Here is an 18447-nt window from a genome sequence, read left to right as displayed (position 1 = left end):
TAGACTAATTAATTCTACGTTAGAAGATTACTTATCCAATCATGTTATGAGCTTTTCAAGCTTAATTGAATCTTGCTTATGGCATACACAATCTAAAAAAAATCATTGAAAATCACCAAAAAAACCACAAAAACAAAGAGCAAAACTATATATTTTTTTAAAAAAAATGCAGAATTAAAACACAACATAAATCAAATTTAAAACACCTCCTAAATCAAACTTAAAACACAACCTAAATCCCCTTCCCCACACTTAAAACTTACATTGTCCCCAATGTAAGGTGAAATGCAAAGAAAAGTCAGAAATAGCTAAAACATAAATGTGAAAATAAGAAGAAAAAGAAAAAATAAACTTCCCTTTTTTAATCAGTATAAATCGGATCCTCAAGGCCCAATTGTTCCACATTCTCTACTTGGAAGCCTTCATGGAAATGCTTGAGTCTATGGCCGTTCACCTTGAACGCTTTGGAGGTTGCTAAACATTGAATTTCAACTGCACCATGAGGAAAAACATTAGTAACTACAAATGGTCAATCCAACGAGAATGCAACTTACCTGGAAACAGACGAAGCCGTAAATGGTAAAGAAAGACATTTTGACCAACTTTAAACTCCTTCCTAGAGATCATCTTGTCATGACAAACCTTCGTCTTTTCCTTGTAAATCCTTGCACTCTCATAGCCCTCATTGTGGATTTCCTCTAGCTCTTGTAGTTGCAACTTCCGATGCTCTCCCCTTTAATCCATCATAGGTGGGTTCAAATCTAGAATAGGGGCCTGCAAAACAGAGGGTAATGGTCTCCCATTAGAAATTGGTAACTTAATACAAGGAACAATACTTGTCTGTTGTAACTCTGGAGAGTCATTCAATGCTGCAATAGTTTCCTGCAATTTAGAATTCAAGGTTAACTCCTCTTTCTCAGGATGCTTACTAATGGCAATTTCGAATCTATCCTTCCCACCAAGTTCAAAAGCTTCCTGTGCTAAAGAATCAATCACATCAATAGAATAAACAAGATTATCATCAGTAGGATATTTTGTGACATCATAAATATTAAACTTAACAATCTTACCCTCAAATTCCATGGTGAGTGTGCCACTATAAATATCTATCTTTGTCTTGGATGTCTTTAAGAATGGTCTCCCTAGAAAAATAGGAGTGGTTTGATCACCATTATCCATATCAAGCACATAAAAATCAGTAGGGAAAACCAAATCATTAACTTTTACAAGAACATCCTCAACTACACCCTTAGGATAGGCATTAGATCTATCAGCTAATTGAATCACAACACCAGTCTTATTCAAAGGTCCAAGTTTCATAGAAATATATATAGAATATGGCATGACATTAATAGAAGCTCCTAAGTCTAACATGGCCTTCTCAATTCTAGTGTTACCTATCATGCAAGGGATAGTGAACATACCTGGATCTTTGCACTTTGTAGGGAGTTTTCTTTGAATAGCTGCAGAAACATTCTCCCCTATTCTCACCTTTTCACATTCTTTTAGTTTCTGTTTCCTCTTATGTGTACATAATTCTTTCAGGAATTTTGCATAACGAGGTGCTTGTTTAATAGCATCTAAAAGTGGAATGTTTACCTTGCATCTATGAAAAGTTTCATAAAAATCTTTGAACTGCTCATCTTTCCTAGAACCTGCTAAAGCATGAAGAAAAGGAGGTACCAGTTTATAATCAAAAAGAGGTGGAAACTTACGCTTGGGTACTTCATCGTCATTGGCAATGATGTCCTTCTCCTCTTCTTGCTTTGACGATGCAGGGGCTGCCTTTGCTGGAGTCTCAACCTCCTTACCACTTCTCAAAATGATTGCACTTACATTTTCATTTGAATTCACAACCGTTTGAGAGGGTAATTTCCCTGAACTTTGTGCCTCTAACCGACTAATTGCGGTCGCCATCTGGCCCATCTGATTGTCCAAACGATGGATACTGGCTCTCGTCTCCTGCTGAAATTGCAAAGTGTTAGTGGCAAGAGATTTCACAATATCCTCTAAAGACATACCTGAATCAGAAGTTTGGGCTGGCTGTTGTCTAGGGGGGTGCAGTTAATATTGCTGGAAAGTTTGGCAGTTTTGTGGATTCCCATAGCTGAGATTGGGATGATCCCTCCATCTTGGATTATATGTGCTTGAATAGGGACCATACTTCCTCTGCGGTTGCCCCGAAAAACCACCTGCCGCATTCACTTGCTCAATGGGCTCCTCTTGAAGAGTTGGGCACATATTAGTTGGATGCCCTACTACCAAACATATCCCACAAGCCTTCACTATTTGCATATTACCTACAGCCATTTGATGAACAAGAGAAGTTAGACTCGCAATTTGTTGTTCAAGGGATGAAATATTTACCTCATTAGCATGCCTTGGTGGAGGGCCAAGTCTATAGCCGAACTGCTGAGAATTGGCCGCCATATTTGCAATCAGGTTTCTTGCAGCCTCGGGAGTTTTATCCACTAAAGCTCCTCCACTAGCAGCATCAATCATGCTCCTATCAGTGGGTTGAAGACCCTCATAGAAATACTGGATGAGTAGCTGCTCACTGATTTGATGATGGGGGCAGCTTGCACATAATTTTTTAAAACGTTCCCAGTATTCATGTAGGGACTCCCCATTGTACTGCCTTACACCACAAATTTCTTTTCTGATGTTGGCCGCCCTTGAAGCTGGGAAATACTTCTCTAAAAATAGCCTCTTCATCTCATTCCATGTGGTAATACTCTCGGAGGGTAGATAATAGAGTCAATCCTTAGCCGAATTCTTCAGAGAAAATGGAAAGGCTCTCAATTTGATTTGCTCTTCAGTTACCCCCGTTGGTTTCATACTCGTACATACCACATGCAGCTCCTTTAAATGGTTGTGAGGATCCTCACTTGCAAGACCATGAAAAGTGGGTAAAAGATGTATCAGTCCAGATTTTAATTCAAAAGTAGCATAAGCATCTAAAGCAGGAAAAGTTATGCATAATGGTTGCTGATTCAAATCAGGTGCGGCCAGCTCTTTCAGAGTTCGATTTCCAGCCATGATTTCCTCCTCTCTCAAATCAGAATTGCTAACAGATAGGGAATCAAAAGTTGGATCATTCTCTTCAGAATGACTCCGAGCTTCTCTCCTTAACCTGCACAAAGATCCCTCTATTTCTGGATCGTACTGCAAATCACCTTTCTTAGAGAATCGAGTTACAAGCATAAATCAAAGAAACCCTAATAAACCATGAATGACATACCATAAAAAAAATCTAGAATGATGAAAATAAATAAATAAATAAAACAGAAAATAGTCTATGCTAAAAACACAAACAATCAAAGTGATCTATAAAAAAATAAAAATTTTTCAAAAATTCAAAAATAAAATAATGATCACAAGAAGCACAAAAACCGATTAGAAAAACTCCCCGACAATGGCGCCAAAATTTGGTGTGCTGTCGTAGGCACCCAAAAATAAAACCTATACTCCTAAAAATTAATGCAGTAGTACAAGTGAGGATCGTTCCCACAGAGTGTCTAACCTATTTTGTGTGCTGCGTGAACAAAGATGGAGGGGGGGGGGGGGGTTTATGCAACGAACCAGAATTAAAAGGAAATAAAATCAAAATTAAAAAGAACAAAAATTCAATGAGAAACAATGCAATTCAAGGTACCGAAATTAATCAAAAGAACGAGTCTTAGTCTAAGTCAACATCCACCTTCAGAATTTCACTATTGCTCATCGATGCAAAAATAAATCAATTCAGACTTTGAATATTCATCATAGGAATTATTTTCCCGCATCTCCCTAATCTAGTTAATCAGAAAACAAGCGATCCTCTTAACCCTTACTACTGAACAACCCCTAAACAAGCGTCAAAGATTTAATCCAGCCATAGCCTTAAGCATTAGAGATCGATGAAGCTAAACAACACAAGCACAAGCGGTTGCATTTAATTCAGTCGAGTGTTCTTCCTAAGATCTAACAATTTCTAACGCAGCAAATCATTAAACCCTAGTTGCTTCGCAGATTAGAGGGATCAAATACCCAACATGTTCCATTTGTGCCAGCCCGATCCACCAAGTTGATGATTGTTCAACGACGACCCAATTTCCGCCGTTTATCTAAGAACAGGTTCAAGTAGTCCAGAGTTTCTCAAGGCCTAATAATGATCCATTTTCAAATACTTACCACATTGGGTGGAGAAATCACCCTAACTTTTCTTGGGGGACACATCAACCTAACACACAGTTTCAGCAGTACCATCCATCTAACTCCATGGCCCAGCAATTTCAGAGGCCACAAGTGCAGAGCCAATTCCAGCAGACATACCCTAGGAACCAGCTGGTCCAACCTTATCAGGTTTACCCACAACCTCCTTAGACCAGTATAGTTGATGACAAATTCATGCATCTTCAGCAGTTGATTCTAACTCAACAACAGTCCATCGCTAGATTAGAAAGCCAAATAGGACAGCTAGCCAAAGCCAATGCAAGGAGAGAAGTAGGACAACTACCGAGTCAACCAGTTGTGAATCCTAGAAATCAGCCACCAGGTTTTCCTCCATAGCAAATTCAACCACCTCCTAAGAACTCTCAATTTGAAAATTCCAAGGCTATTACGACCTTAAGGAGTGGGAGGATTTTAGAGGACTCATATGAGAAAAAGAAAATTGAAAACATCAGTGAAGAAGAAAAGGAGCAAGAAGACCATAAGTTAGGGGGGAAGAAAGAGGAAAGGAAAATTTAGAAGAACCCTTAGTGAACGAACCTGTAGTTCCCTTTCCAACCGCACTCACAGTCGAGCCGTTGCGAAAGACGAAAGAGACTCGCAACGAGGAGATCAGGGAATTATTCAAACAAGTCCATATTAACATCCCTCTCCTTGACGTGATACAACATGTATCGACCTACGCTAAGTTCTTGAAAGAGTTGTGTACTCAAAAGAGGGAGCCACAATCGGCCCCACAAAAAGTGATGCTCTCGACAGATGTTAGTGCGGTTCTCCTAAACCAACTCCCCTGGAAAATGAAAGACCGTGGTGCTCCTCTAATAAGTTGTGTCATCTCTAGAGTCACTTTCGATCGGGCTCTATTGGATCTTGGGGCCAGTGTAAATCTTCTCCCCTCTATTATTTATGAAAGGTTCAGGATTGGCGAGTTAAAACCTACCCCGATAATTCTATAACTCGCTGATCGGTCAGTCAAGACTCCTCAAGGTGTTATTGAGGACATCATTGTCAGAGTAGAGGATTGTTACTTCCTAGTGGATTTTGTCTTCCTAGACATGACCCCAACTGAGGAACTGAACCATAACCCGATAATCTTAGGACATCCATTTCTAGCAACTGCCAATGCAAACATCAAATGTAAATCGGGGAGAAATGGACATTTCATTTGGGGAGTAGAAAGTCTGATTAAATGTATTTAGTGCCACTAAGTATCCAAACCTAGGGGAAGATGAATTCAAGGTAGATGTAGTAGACAACCTTGTAGATGCCCTATTTACCCTTTGGTTATCCCAATCTGAGCCCTGTCTGTTTAAAGAAGAAAGCGTGTTTGGAAGTGTAGATTTGAGAAGTGAGTGAATGCGTCTGGCTGAAAACATTAAACTTAGCGCTGGTTGGGAGGCAACCCAATGAAGTTTTATTTTAGTTGTCTTATTAGAGTTTGTCTTTTCTTTTGAATAAGTTTTAGAATTCAGTTGACAAATCCTAAACCCCTATTGAATCCTTACCTCTTGATTATTCCGTTTGGCCTAAGGCCCTTTTGCATCATTCAAGTCATGCCATTGGGGACAATGGCATTTAAGTGAGGAAAGAGAGAAAATTTTGAAAAATTGAGAAGCTAAGCCTTTAAATATATAGAATTAAAATTTCACTAAAAAGTTTAAATTTTTTTTCCATTAAAAGAGATTCCTGAATAGAAAAAGTTGAGGAAACTGATAAAAGTTTATTGAATTTTGTAGAGATTGGTAGCAAGTGACAGGAGTTAAATTGGTCTTATTTGAGTGTTGTCGAAACCGTTTAGAAATTGAAAATACTCCCAAGTTTGCCCCTGTGAAGATAAGAAGGAAAAGATTAAGAACTCAGATGAAAAATTCTTCAAATTAATAGAGATAGTGAACTACCTTGAACAGTGTTGAATTTTACACACACAAAAAAAAAAGAGAATAAAAGGTCAATGGACACCCTAGACTTAGTAACCGGGTCTCTTCACCTAAGTCAAGTGTCAAGATTCGCGTCAAACGAGAAAGGGAAAGCCAAAGACACTTACCTAACACTTAGTAACTGGGTCTCTTCACCTAAGTCAAGTATTGAGATTCGCGTCAAACGGTGAAAGGTAGCAATAAAAATGTGTGTGTATATCAAGTTTAGGGGTTGAAATCCACTATCAGAAATGATAAAAAGAATACCCGCCTGATTTTAAAAATCAATCTTAGCTTATTGAGACAGTCTACAAATGGAAGGGTATATAAGATTTTTAAGCCAAGTTTCTGTAATTTTTAAAGTAGGATGGTATTACCCCTTAAACCCAATTCTAATCTATACAAAGTTTGAGAATTCTGGAATCAGCATACTTGGGTAATTTTGTTAGGGATGATCTTGCAATGGGAATGATCTCTTTACTCAGTGTAATTTTAAGGCTACATTGCTAAGGGACTATCAATGGTTAAGTTGGGGGTGTGATAACTCTGTATTTTGATGCCTTAAAGGCATCATTTTAAGGGTATTTTAGACCTTAGACTAACTAATCTATACCCTTTTTCCGGTTAAATTAAACGTTCTGACCTTTGTGGGTCCTTGTTCAAATTCTAGGTAAAAACTGGGAAATTTACAAAGTTTTCTACAGTTTTGGGAAGCTGGTGAGAATTCCAGTTAAGAAAGGGGTTGTTTCTATGAAAACTAAGCCCCTCCTACTGTATTAACATCCTTTCCTTACCAAACCCTAGGGCACCTCCCCACTCATTTTTTTCACCTCTAACAAACCCTAACCGCCCCTAACTACTAAATCTTTACCTTCCACTCCTCCCTAACATCTAATCTCAACCATCCAAGCCTTAGAAACCTCTCATACCCTTAGATTTTCACCTTGCAATCTCCACCGTCCATTCTAGGCGCCATCTTTTTAGCATTCTAACCCTAAGCTGCCACCTAACTCTTAATCCCCACCATTCAGCCTTTAGCCACTAGATCTCAGCCCTCTATTTCATTTTCTATCTTAGCCACTCACCCTAGGGCGTCACCCACTTCTTTTAATCTCCACCTTTCAGCCCTAGGTGCCCAAATCTCCACCATTCAATCCGAAGAGCTTAAATCCTAGCCCTTCATACTTATAGGCGTCCTTTCCTTTTCACTCTAGCCGTAGGACCCCTCTAGTTTAATCCTAACCCTCCATTCCTAAACCCTAGGGGCGCCAATTTTCTACATAAACCCACTAACTGCCCCTCTCTTTCTCTCGAATCCTAGTTTTGTCCACCCTTTTCTATAAAGAAAGACCTTAAGGGCCCTAGAGAAGGGGTTGGTCAATTCACCCAATTTATAAGGCTAAGGTTTCTTGAGGAGTTCGGGTTGTAGAAGGGAAGGACGCCCAAATCTTGTCAGGAGGGGTTTCTACAAGCAGTCCAGCCAATCTGAAATTCGTCTAGGTAAGACAGAAGGTCCAGCTCGAGGAGTTCGAGGGTCAAAGGATAGATCCAGAGACTACTACCTCTGACCGAGTTGCATTGTTAGAATTTTATTTTAATGGATTCCTATTCAGTTAATTAAATTTTGTGTTTCTGCAATATCAAATCTTGTTATTTTGTCTGAATTGAAGTACGTAACAATTTTTCCCTCGCTTCCATATGGATACGACTGATAACCCTACATTTTGATGCCTTAAGGTCTTCAATTCAGGGGTATTTTCGGTCTTAGAGTAGTCAAAGTATACCATTTTTTCAGTTAAAATTAATTATCTGACCTCTGAGGGTCTCTGTGAAAATTATGTAGAAAATTGGCTGAAGTGCAGTTTTTGGGAAGCTGGTGTGAAGGCCAGCTGAGAGAGGGGTTGTTTTTGTAAAGAACTGAGAACAAGAGGGCGCCTCCTATCTGCTAAACCCAGTTGGCGCCCATCCTACTGTATTACCATGCTCCCCTCTCCTTAGCAAACCCTAGGGAGCCTTTTTAACCTAATCGTTTCACTCTTAGCAAACCCTATCTGCCCCTACGTGTTTAATCTCCACTGTCCACCTCTTTTAATCTCAACCACTCATTGTAGGGCTCTCCTTTATAGCTTTTAAACCCGAGGGCGCCACCTATTCTGTTAATCCTCACCATTCAACTCCCCACCATTAAATCTCAGCCACTCCCTCCATCTTATATCCCAACCATTCAATCTAGGGCACCACCTATTATTTTAATCTTAATCCTTCAACCCTAGATGTTTTAATCTACACCCTCCATTTCTAGGCGCCCAAATCTCAGCCCTACATAATATTGGATGTCCTTTCCTTCCATTTTTAGCCATAGGATCACCCCAAAACCATCTTATCCATCCATTAGAAACCTTAGGGCATCCCTAACTTTGCAAAATCCCAGCTGCTGCCCCCATCTTTCTCCCTATTTCCAGTTGTATCCACCCTTCTCTATAAAAAAGGGTCCTGGGGGCCCTGTAGATGGGGTTGGTCAATTCACCCAAGTAAAAAGGAAGGTTGATCTTGAGAAGTTCAAGGGTAGAGGAAGAGGAGGATGCCTAGGCAAGAGGAGGGGTTCCTACTTGCAGTTCACCAACACCACTACTACAACCTTTGGATTTGAATCCCAACCATTTTTTCTTCAGTTTTAGAATTACTTTCTATTCTTTAATTTCCAGTTTAATTTTTCCTTTCTGCAAATTTATTTTTATTAGAGTTAATTTGTGTTTTATTTCTTTTCTATAGATCTGAAATTCGGCCAGGTAAGACGGAAGGCCTAGCTCGAGATGTTCGAGGGTTGAAGGAGAGATCTGGAGACTGCTACCTCTGATCGGATTCTCAGACATTTTTATTTTGTTCCTTTTATTTATTTGTTTCTGTGATTTATTTTTATGCACTTGTTATTCTCAGTACTGTTCGAATTTGGTTTTAATGAATTCCATTTTTCTTTAATTAATTAATTTTATATTTCTATAACTCTCCTTAGTGTTCTCTCTCCCGGATCTAAGTATGTAATTACTTTTCCCCTGCTTCCTTGTGGATACGACCCGTTCTCATCACTTTACTGTGTTAGTAGTTGTTTGGGAATCGGAATAAAATTATAAATATTTAAACTGGTGTTCCGAAGTGTTTAATGATGCACTTCCGGATACACCAAGTTTTTAGCCCCATTGGCGGTGACACACGGAGAAAAAAATTTATTTACTTTTTCCAAATTTGTTTCATCACTTTTTCTTTTTTCTTTTATTACTTGATCCATTATCTCAGTTTAATTCTTGTTTCTCTTTGATTCTACAAGAAAGAATAGTGAAAGGTGGGGTACCGGAGCGTTGCGGGACTGCGAGACGGAAGAGAAGAGAAATAGGATTGCATTTCAGGTGTAGTCATTCCATTTTATTTTTAATTTTCTTATTTTTATTTTCAAACTCTTTTTTTTGATAGAATAGTTATTTTTTAATTTTTAATTAATTTTTTTCTAGATCCAAATTATTTTTTTAGTATTGTTTTGCTTCCACTTTGTTTCTAGATCTATTCTTCTTTCTTTATTTTAATTTCTTGTTCAATTTTTTTTGCTTTATTAGGTTTGTGTTTTTCTTTTATTTCAGATTTAAAAAAAAACAAAAAAAATTGTTTATTTTATTTCTTGCAGCATAATTTTCTTTTGTTTATTTTATTTTATTTATTTTTACTTAAATTTTAGATTCATTTTTTTTCTTTTTTTCAGATAAAAAACAACAAAAAGTAAATAAAAGAAGTAAAAAAAATTCGTTTATTTTATTTTATTTATTTTTCCAGCGTATTTTTCTTTCCTTAATTTTATTTTCGTATTAATTTTTAGGTTTGTATTTTTATTTTATTAAAAAAACATAAAAAATATAAATAAATAAAAATTCCGCATATTCTTTTTGATTATTTTATTTTCGTTTTTATTTTTTTGATTCGTATTTCTTTTCTTTTATTTTATCTATTTCTTGCGTTATTTTCTTTTTTATCATTTTATTTTCAGTTTAGTTTTTAGATTAGCAATTTGTTTGTTGAATTTATTTTGGTAGTTGTTAATTCTGTTTAACACAATTAATTGCTGTTTCATTTTCTGTTTGTAATTATTATTTGTTGCTTTATTTTGTTTCTTTTCTTTTAGTTGTTGAATTGAATAAGTAATTGCTAAATAGGAAATTGTTGAAATTTTTGAATTTGAGTTTAAATTTCAAATCTGAATTTAAATTTAAATTTCAATTTAAATCTGAATTTCAATTTCAGTTTGAATTTTAAATTTCGAAATTTAAATTTTAAAATTTCAAATTTAAAAAAAATGAAAAGAAAAAAATAATGAAAAAAAGTTAAAAATTTAAAAAAATCAAATTTAAATTTATAGGAATTTAATTTTTAAAATCTAAATTTGAATTTAAACTCCCAAAATTTTAAATTTTGAATAAAAAAATAAAAAAAAATTGAAAAAAAAATTGAATATTTCTCTTGCATTTTCATTCCATTATTTAGGGTTTGATATTCTAGGGCTTGCATCATATAGGTTTGTTTAATTGCTGAAATTATTATTGTTAGTTGTGATTGTGTTAGGTGTTCTTTTTATTATTTTAATTGTTCCTTATGCTTAGTTTATTTTATTCTTTTATGTTATATTGCTGAATTGCATATTAGAAATACTTGTTCATGCATTGTAGTTAGTTGCATTTTGTTGTGTTTATTTTGTCTTTCCGTTAATTCATTTAAGGGCATCCAACCTAATTATTATAAGGTGGGGATTTGATCACCCTTCCTTGGCCCAAAAATCACCACTGTTCACGTGCGGTGCACCCTAACCCTAATTTAAAATTTGGATAGAAAGATTGACGAGACTGAAAGGAACCCTATTTTTGTCCCCTAATTTTCATCTTTTTACATTATTTTAGCACTTAAATGAACTCATTACTCTTGTATTTCGATCCAGGGCAATAAAGAAGGCAATTGGAAGAAAACAGGGCAAATCGGGTGATTTTACACAGTTTCGGTGGCTGTCAGTAATCTGGGCCTAACATTCAATTCCAGACTCTGAATTGGACAATTCAAGAAGCATTAGAAAGACGAAAAGAATGCCCACAACTTTTATGTTTTGGGTTTTGACAGATTCGGCATGCATCAAGTACGAAAATGAGCCCGAAGTCGGAGCAAGTTCGCAGCCAGGCCCATTTCACAACTTAAGCCCAACTCGCAGAAGTACCTTGAAGCAGCCCAAGTTTTAAAGCAGCCCAACTCGAATTCAAGAGTTAAGAGTCCAAATCTCGAATGTAATCTCTAAAGAGAGAGTCTTATCAGATCTAAATTCTTGAATGTAATCCTAGAGAGATTGAGATTAAATTATTAGATAAGAGATAGGATAGGATTAGTTCAAAGAAGATCAAGACTCCCTAAAGATAAGATGATCTCCTAGAAGTAGTTGGAAAACAACCCTCTCCTTGGCTATATAAAGAGGGGGGCAAACCAGCTCTAGCATGACTCACTCCAAGATCTAAGAGATCATCAAGAAGACCAAGAAGCTCAAGAAAGTAGTTCGGCCATGGAGAAGCAAAGCATGGAGATTGCACAGATCATGAGTAACTAAGCTTCTTTTTCTGGTTCAAGGGGGGAGGTTCGATTGTGTCATTGTGAGGTTCTGTAGTTAATTTATTTTCTTGCTTTTTAATTCAAGTATTCATTGATTCTTGAGCATATTTTTAGTGGATGTTAATGTTAATTAGTTTGACAAACTGAATTAATGTTGATTTTCCTACTGCTATCCATGATTTCGGTGATCCGTAATTGTCACGAATAATGGTACAAGTAGCAATTAGGTTGAAATTTTTTTTGGTCAATTGTTCATGACAGCCTTTGACCAATGTTTTAACATGGTTCAACCTAAAAGGAATCGATGGAACAAGATTCAGTAATTGTAGCTATCTCAATTATTGTTATTTTGGTTTAACTGTTTTCACAAATCTTAATGCTATCCCTGTTTAACATGGAACGCTATCGTACCCAGTTGAGTGGTGATAAGTATTGATCGAATGCTGGGTTTGGTCAACTCAATTAGTAAAACACAAGATTTATTATGGCTATCCTAATAAATCTAAGGTTAAATGCTTGAATTGCGAGAATGCTGAAGTATACCTAGGATCGATGGCCAATCGATTCAACCCGAACCCTTGAACCAGAATTCGGTAAGACTGATTTTCTCTTGTTTAAATTACTATTTATTTTCTTTTCTTTTAATTTCAGTATTTAAATTCTCTCACTTAATCACATTACCCATTCGGCTAAGAGATTATTGATTTGCTCCCCGTGGGATTCGACCTAGAACCACTTTTACTGCAAATATTTATTGTGGGACTAGTATTAATTTTGAGGGCTTCGACAACCCGTCAAAGATCACTTAGGGAAGCCTCACATTTGGTTCAAAGGTGTGTTGAATTTTAGGAGAGCTTGAAATTATTTTCCATAATCGGCGGTTGGTGCCTAAGGAAAGAGGTTAAACGGCTAAGCCTAAGCGGGTTTTGTGGTTGCTTAATTAGGTCATTGTGAGAGCAAGGGGAGCCTCCCACATCCCCACCACTTACCTGGCTAACCAAAGGAAGTGGTGTAATTCCAAGTGAATCTAAAATGATTCACATTGGTTGGACCACTAGCTTAGGAAACCCTAGGTCATGTGGTTGATTTGTTTGCAATTTTTTAAATTTAAAAAATCAAATTTGAATTTAAGTTTTAGGAATTTAAATTTCAAATTTCAAAAAAAAAGAGAAAAAAAATTATAATAATTTTGTAATGGTCGGAGTGTGTTGAATGAGAAACTACTTCCAACCTAAGCCACAAATAGATTGGAACCATGTGTCCCAACAACTGTACAAGATCAATGGGATGGCCCAAAGACTTGACCAAGTCCTTGCATATCAACAACAATTCCCAACCTTGTCATCCGACTCAACATGTTCCATCTGTTCAAGCCCAGCCCATCATGTGAGCCAATGCCCTACTGCGAGCCCATGTCAACCGATCATTCCAGAGCAAGTACATGCAGCTAACAGATTTCTCCAACCCAATGTTACTCCATCTTTTAGTCCATATAACCCTGGGTGGAGAAATCATCCCAATTTCGCCTATTGGGCCCAAGCCCACGAAACCACCATGCCAGATATGCACTCTCAATGGTCTGCAATCCAGGCTCATTGTGAGTATAGTGATTTCCCTAGGACCCAACCAGTTCAACCTTATCAAACTGATTCATTTGATGATAGGATTTTGCAATTCCAGCAGCTGATCTTAGCTCAACAACAATCAATCCTAAAATTAGATAGCCATGTAATTCAGCTTAGGGAAGCTAACATGCAATGGGAAAATAATTCAATTCTTAGTCAACTGGTTGTAAACCCTAGAGATGAATCCTTAGGTCTTCCCCAATACCAAGATCCTATAACCTTTTAATACCCCAAAGTTAGAAAATGCTGAAAAAAACTCAGCTTTTCAATGGGAGTAAAAGTGTGAAAAACCTGTATGAGTCTGGAAGTCCTTCTGCCTATCCCGAAAAGAATAAGAATTGTTGTACGATAGATGCAGAAAGAAACCCCGGAGAAACCAATCTGGTCACAGTAGATGACCCGACGGAGGAAGCTAATGCCTTAATGAAGTCTCCTCACCCATTTCAATCTTGGCCTACTGTTGAACCTCTACCAAAACTAAAGAGTGAACTACCTATGCCTTTTTTGGAATCTCCCCCGCAACTGGAACTAAAGCCCTTATCGGACTCCCTTAAGTATGTATTTTTAGGACCCGACCAAACACTATCGGTGATCATAGTTGCAAACTTAACCCCTAGACAGGAAGAGAAACTGATTGAGGTATTAAGGGAGTATAGGGGTGCTATTGGTTGGTCAATAGCTGATCTGAAGGGTATTAGTCTGTCCATCTGTATGCACCATATTTACTTAGAGGAAGGTGCCAAACCTAGTAGGGAGATGCAAAGAAGGTTGAACCCAAATATGAAGGAGGTGGTCAAACAAGAAGCAGTTAAGTGGTTAGATGTGGGTATTATCTACCCGATCTTGGATAGCAGTTGGGTAAGTCCTACGCAAGTGGTGCCTAAGAAAGCTAGACTCACCGTGGTCACTAATGATTTAGGTGAAGTCATCCCCACCCAATTTACCACAGGATGGCGAGTGTGCATCGACTTTAGGAAACTCAATGTAGTCACAAAAAAAGACCACTTCCCTTTGCCCTTTATTGACCAAATTTTAGAAAGACTTGTCAGGAAAAAATATTTCTGCTTCTTAGATGGGTATTCTGGGTACAACCAAGTGGCCATTTACCCCGAAGACCAAGAGAAAACAACTTTTACCTGCCCTTATGGAAGATTCGCCTTCCGACGGATGCTGTTTGGATTATATAATGCACCAGCAACCTTCCAGAGGTGTATGATGACAATTTTTTCAGAAATGGTGGGTGATTTTCTGGAAATATTTATGGATGATTTCTCGGTCTTTGGGGATTCTTTTGAATCATGTTTCAAACACTTACGAAAATTTCTTCAATGATGTATCAAGACAAACTTGGTCCTCAGTTGGGAGAATAGTCATTTTATGGTCAAAGAAGGCATTGTTTTAGGCCACATAGTTTCTGAATGGGGTATTGAGATGGATAAAGCAAAAATTGACCTAATCTCTAAACTTCCACCTCCCACTTCTGTCAAGCAAATCCGTTCTTTTCTTGGACATGCCGACTTCTACTAACGATTTATTAAGGACTTCTCCCAAATTTCCAAACCATTGTGTAACCTTCTAGCAAAAGATGTCCCATTCAGCTTTGATGACGCATGTCTTAAGGCCTTCAAGTACTTGAAAGGAGCATTGACCAAGGCTCTAATTCTGCAACCTCTTGACTGGTCTTTGCCCTTTGAAATCATGTGTGATGCCTCTGACCATGCCATTGGAGCTGTTTTGGGACAAATGATGGATAAACGTCCTGTGGTGATCTATTATGCAAGCCGTACCCTCTCAGAAGCCCAATTGAATTATACCATCATAGAGAAAGAATTGTTAGCTGTAGTATTTGCTCTGGAAAAATTTTGCCCATACTTATTAGGCACCAAGGTGGTTGTCTACTCTGATCACTCGGCCCTAAGACATTTGTTATCTAAGAAAGAGGCCAAACCTAGGCTCATCAGATGGATCCTTCTGCTGCAAGAATTTGACCTTGAGATTTGGGATAAAAAGGGCTCTAAAAATGTAGTAGCAGATAATTTATCCCAAATTCAAATTGAAAAGAGCGAGCCCATCCATGACTATTCCTTCCCAGATGAACACCTTTTAGCTATCTCTCATTGTGCTCCCCTGTGGTACGCCCATATTGTCAATTACTTAGCAGTAGGTAAAATTCCCAAGGGATGGTCTGAGAATGAGAAAGACAAATTCTTTTCCCAACTCAAATGCTACTTCTGGGAAGACCCCGAGCTATTTCGTATCTGTTTGGATCAAGTGATCCGGCGATGTGTCCCCGAGTCTAAACACCAAAGCATTCTTAACTTTTGTCATACTCTAGCTTGTCGGGGGCACTTTTTGGGAAAGAAAACTACAGCCAAAGTTCTACAGAGTGGGTTTTACTGGCCGAGTTTATTTAAGGATGCCCATGTCTTTAGACAAAATTGCCTGAGATGCCAATCTGTCGAGAATATGTCCCGAAGAGACATGATGCCACTTAACCCTATTCTAGTTGTAGAAATTTTTGATGTTTGGGGTATTGATTTCATGGGATTGTTTCCACCATCATCCAATCACGAATACATCCTTGTGGTCATTGATTATGTGTCAAAATGGATTGAGGCAGTAGCAACCCGGACCAATGATTACAAAGTTGTAATGAAATTTGTTCAAAAGAACATTTTCTCTAGGTTTGGGTGTCTACAAGCAATCATCAGTGATGGGGGGTCACACTTTACTAACGCGCAATTCCATGCTTTGCTCCGCAAGTATGGAATCACCCACAAGATAGCCACTCCCTACCATCCCCAATTCCGTGCTTTGCTCCGCAATTCCATTCAATCATATAGAGGGAAGTGAGTAATGCATCTGGTTGAAGACGTTAAACTTAGTGCTGATTGGGAGGCAACCCAACATAATTTTTAGTTACTTTTAGGATTAGAGTTTTTCTTTTCTTGATTTGATACTAGGTGGTAGACCTTGAACCCCTTGGGAAAACCCTCTTCATTGTTCCCTTTGGCCCAAATCCTTTTTGCATCATTCTAGTCATGCCATTAGGGACAATGGCATTTAAGTTGGGGGTGAGGAAAGAGAGAAAAAATTGAAAAAAAAATGAGAAGCAAAGCCTTTAAATATGTAGAATTAAAATCTCACAAAAAAATTTTAAAATTTTATTTTCCACTGATAGCTATAATTATAACCTTAGCAAGTGCACTAGTTATCAAGTAGTATAAAAATATCGTTCCCACGGGGATTTAACAAAATAAGTATTAGAACTACAGCCTTCCCTAATTATTTGGACAATCGAATTTCAGATTTAAGAGTAAGAACTACTGAAAATAGAAAATAGAAAAAAGAAAATAAAAGCAAGGGCAATCAATAACCGAATATGCAGTGATTCAGTGAAATCGCTAGGACCATTGGTCCACCTAACCATTCTAATGAATATTAATGGATGCAATTAACCAAGATCATTTGTCATTCCCATAAGCTGAAGTTTTTCCCAATTTTATTTAATATTCTTACCTAAGATATATTAAACCTATTTCTATCAAGTAACCCCTCGATCCCTCGGCTAGAGTTCTCAATGATAGAGATGCATTAAGTGCAAGAAAAACCCATATATTCAGATGAATCATGTGTATATATCCCTATATACCATTCAATTCACACCACGAATTATGTGGTCGAATATATAAATTCCTCTCCCGATTCATTCATATAAACCTAATCAATTATGAGATGGCCACTCCTAATCGCATTAAGCAAATAACTCATAGACTTTATGAAAATCACGATCTTGGATAAATCATAATGATAAAAATATATTCATTATCATGGTTAGGCTTTCCACAGCCCTAGCTAAAAACAAATCAGTTCATGATAAAGGAAATAAAGCAAACAAGAGGAAAGAACTCATGGTGTCGCCCTTGGAGCTGAGATTTCCTCTTCTCCTTGCCGCCACCTCCTTCTTGCAGTCTTCTTGCTTGATAGATTGGTTGCTCCTCTGCTTCTTCATGATACCTCTCTAGTCCGCCCCCATCCCTTTATATAGCTTAAAGGGTGGTCTCCAACTCCTTCTTGGAGTTTATCTTTCAAAAATAGAAAGTCCTAGTCTAATTCTACTCTTATCTCTTTATCTAGTGAAATCAATCTCTTTATCTTTCTAGGATTACATCACGAATTTAAATCTGGTAGGACTCTTCTCAGTTTCTTGTTTTTGCATTCGTATTAGGCTTCCTCTGCGAATTGGGCTGCTGCAAGGCTTTTCTGCAAGTTGGGCTTCAGCTGCGAATTGGGCCTTCTTGCGAATTTTCCCCGACTTCGGGCCCGGATTTGACTTCGATTCAGGCCGAATCTGCGAAATCTCAAAACATGAAAGTTGTAGCTTTCTCTCTTTTCTTTCCAGTGAGTCCTGAATCAGCCCAATCGGATCTCAGATACGAGAGTTAGTCCCAGATTAATGAACGGTGCTGAAACTATGAAAAATCATCCGATTTGCCTTGCTTTTCTCTTGATGCCTTCTTTCATGCCCTGAACCGAAATACAAGAAATATGACTCCAAATAAGTACTAATTTAGTATAAAAGACTGAATATTTGGGGATAAAAATATGATAAATTTTATTCTCATCATCCACCAAAAGAGGTTCCCAAACATAAAGAGTTGAGGAAACTGATAAAAGAATATTGAAGTTTGTAGAAATTGGTAGCAAGTGGTAGGAGTCAAAATTGGTCTTATTCGAATATTGTTGAAACCATTTAGAAGATGAAAAATACTCCCAAGTTTGCCCTTGCCAAGATAAGAAGAGAAAGATGGAGAAATTAGACAAAAATTCTTTAAATTGTTAGAATAAGACAGTTTTACCCCTTAAGCCCAATACCGATCTATAAAGAGTTTGAGAATTTTGGAATCAGGATGCTTGACTAAATCTGTTAGGGATGATCTTGAGATGGGAAGGATCTCTATGCTCAGTGTAATTTTAAGGCTGCATTGCTAAGGGACTAGCAATGGTTAAGTTGGGGGGTGTGATAACCCTGCATTTTGATGCCTTAAAGGCATCAATTCAGGGGT

At 37.5% G+C, this 18447-nt stretch overlaps 1 non-coding gene across 1 annotated transcript; it reads left to right on the top strand.

Annotated features, from left to right (window-relative positions):
* The first annotated feature begins 2560 nt into the window (after positions 1 to 2560).
* On the top strand, positions 2561 to 2667 carry LOC148800584 (small nucleolar RNA R71). The gene has a single exon (XR_016071060.1). It is a non-coding gene; the product is annotated as a small nucleolar RNA R71 (small nucleolar RNA).
* Positions 2668 to 18447: the final 15780 nt, after the last annotated feature.

This window comes from Nelumbo nucifera, chromosome 4, assembly GCF_055504915.1.
Source record: "Nelumbo nucifera cultivar China Antique chromosome 4, China Antique-T2T, whole genome shotgun sequence".
NCBI lineage: Eukaryota > Viridiplantae > Streptophyta > Magnoliopsida > Proteales > Nelumbonaceae > Nelumbo > Nelumbo nucifera.
This window is presented reverse-complemented; position numbering and strand designations above follow the sequence as displayed.